This window comes from Acartia tonsa, chromosome 12 (assembly GCF_053477335.1).
Source record: "Acartia tonsa isolate MP-2025a chromosome 12, ASM5347733v1, whole genome shotgun sequence".
Classification (NCBI taxonomy): Eukaryota; Metazoa; Arthropoda; class Copepoda; order Calanoida; family Acartiidae; genus Acartia; species Acartia tonsa.
This window is the reverse complement of record NC_137271.1, coordinates 15,662,298-15,665,101: the sequence shown is the minus strand read 5'-3', so window position 1 is coordinate 15,665,101 and position 2,804 is coordinate 15,662,298. Positions and strand designations below refer to the sequence as shown.

Sequence of the window (2,804 nt, the reverse complement as noted above, 5' to 3'; positions counted from 1 at the left end):
TTTAGCCTGAGTCTATTTATTAATGGTTTCAAGCTCTTTTAATACCCTCGATTTACCCCTTGTCAAATGCACAGCCTCTAAATGCTACTATAGCCGCTAGTATTTGAACAAGTGTAAATTATTTAGGATAGATTTTAAAATTTATCTTTACCAAAGTGCTTTTAAAAAATGACGTCATACAAAACAAATGGCCAATTATAGGCCATACACAGACTAAATTACCAATTATAGGCCAGTATACATTTTAATTGACCAATAGTAGGCCAGTAGAACGTCATTAAAAAGATTAATATTTACCTAGAAAACAACAGGAAACAACATTTATTTATTGTGAGAACTCCACTGAACTGTGGGCTACAGCACATCCCCATCAAGATTATGACGTCACAAAATGGTTTGTATGACGTCACAGGCCGCAATCAATCAATCAATCATGCCGCGCATTTTTTCCAGCCCTCATTATTGCTTTATCTGAAATGGATATATTAGTTTTAAAAACAATTATCAAAAGAAAACCAAAAAAATCCTTTTTCTAAAGCCAAGTCACAAATAATCAAGGTTCTTCAGGTAGAGAGAGAGAGAGAGAGAGAGGACAATCGGCTTTTTTACATTATTTCCCAAAGTTTTTTTATTTGTTGGCTTAACAACTTTGGGGACTTCAGTGAATTTTGATTGGTCGATTCATTTAGTTGATTGTTCAAACGTTTAAACCAATATTTCTAATCTAAGGGGTAATTTGTGTATCATCATTGGGGAAGTACATAAATTTATCGGCCATTTTCTCATCCCTTTAGATCCTTAGTCTTAAGGGATAAGACAATGAAAAATACTCCTTCTGTAGAATAAAACGAATTACTAAAAAAATGATTGATTGAATTAAGTTTTTAATAAATTAAATACAATTTTGCATAAAACTGAAGATAAAAAGGTTTAAATTATAATATATAGCAAGTAAATTATATATTCATGAAATTTTCATAACTTACAATATATACATTATACATTGTATGTAGATTTAAAATGATAGTCAGGATCTTTTTTTGTACTCTTAATAAAAGACAAGCGGCTACGCCCGTAGAGGCTCCTAGGGGCGATTGGGGGGAGGGGAGGAAATGGACCCATTCCTTTTTTATTTTAGAAAAATCTAAAACAAATTGTTTGGGGTGATTTCTCTTGAAGACAAACTATTAATTACTTGAATTAATTTCTTAATTTGGGTCTTAGAGCAAACGCAGGATTGACAAACGTCGGAATGGACAACTAACCTAACCTCTTTTAAACCTTTTCATAAGTTTTTTAATGCCTAACTACTACGGGGTGCTTATTCATTTCTTAACCTAACCTAATCTGTAAAGAAATATTTTTTAATATTTTGAAACTCCTGCATATGCCCACTCCGAAGTTTGTCACTCCTGCGATTGTCCACTCCGACGTTTGTCACTCCTGTGTTTGTCCTGGAACCAAAATTTTATGAATAATTAATTCTATTATACAAAAATCTACCATTTTGTATTTTTATCAAAGTGCAAGTTTTGAATTTCTTTAGAAAGAAGTGTTGCATATAAATATAAAAAGATATATACAGAAGAATCCTTTTTTAAAACCAGTATTTTAACCAAGGGAAGGAGGGAAAATTAGACCTAAATTACCTTGGTACCCAAACTTTTATAATGCCTCTCTTGTTCGTTGGCCTAGTAATTCTGGGTCCTTTTCTAAAATCCTAATTGGCTAGTTAATTATTGGGGCTGAACATTTTTGTCGTCAATTATCTAAACCCATAAGAAAACTGTTTCTAGTCCCAGTGAGAAGCTTAAACTCTGCGGGGCTTTACCCAAAATCAGACAATTGGAGTGTGGGGGGAGGGGGGTTTATTGGTGGTTTACTTGTAATTGAAGAGATATTACCATATATGCTAAAATAAGCTTGCAAGTGAGTGACAGAATATTGAAAATATCTCAAAATTGTCACAATTTACACAAAATTTAAACTTAATTTCCTTAGCTTTATTTTATCAATATATCTAATCATTTTTTTTTGAAAACTTGAAAGGAGTTATAGATAGTATTAAATGACAAAGCCCAAATTGTGTCAAAAAGATCCATGTGACGTAATACAATAAGGGAGATGAGAGGAGAAGTGGGAAAGAAATCCCCTAAAAAAAGAGATGGATAATTCCTCATTTTTATTACGGCACATGGATCATTTTTTACACAATTATGGGCTTTGTCGTATTAAGTATATTTATAACGACAAAGCCCATACTGTGCTGTTGTGACGTCATAAATATCGGGATAGGAGAAGGGAAGGGGGGAAGAAAATCTCTTAAAGGGAGATGGGATAAATGGGGTTCTCCTTTCCTTTTCCTTAAATTTATGACGTCACAACAGGACAATATGGGCTTTGTCATTTATAACATGGAAAGTTATGTTTATATGTAGTGTAATAATAGCAAGTCTACAAAAAAAAAAAAATACACAGTAAACATAATACCAGTGACCGTGGCTTAACACGTAGGATATCCGTCGGGGAGGTTATGAGATCGAGTCTAGGTTCAGCACTGCATCAAATCCAAAGACTTTAACAATGGTTCCTACTGCTGTCAGATGAAAATTTCTGATCTTTTATACTCTAAGGTTTTAATAATATGCACAATATGTACATAAATCAATTAGACAATCAAATCTAGAATCTTCTGCATAAAAAAATTAGAGAAATTAAAACTTTTTATAATTCAACGCTAATCATGAAAAAAAAATTTAAAAAATATTTGAAAAAAGTTATGATAAGCTACATTTAAAGGAAAA

The 2,804-nt window shown here is 32.2% G+C and overlaps 1 protein-coding gene across 1 annotated transcript in view; it reads right to left on the bottom strand.

Annotated features, from left to right (window-relative positions):
- The window catches only part of LOC145333805 (conoporin-Cn1-like), a 29,652-nt gene extending 29,185 nt beyond the window's left edge, over window positions 1-467 (bottom strand). Inside the window, exon 1 of the mRNA XM_080179044.1 lies at window positions 298-467. The gene's annotated coding sequence lies outside the window, so the exon portion shown is untranslated. The remainder of the gene's footprint in view (window positions 1-297) is intronic.
- Between the last annotated feature and the right edge of the window lie 2,337 nt (window positions 468-2,804).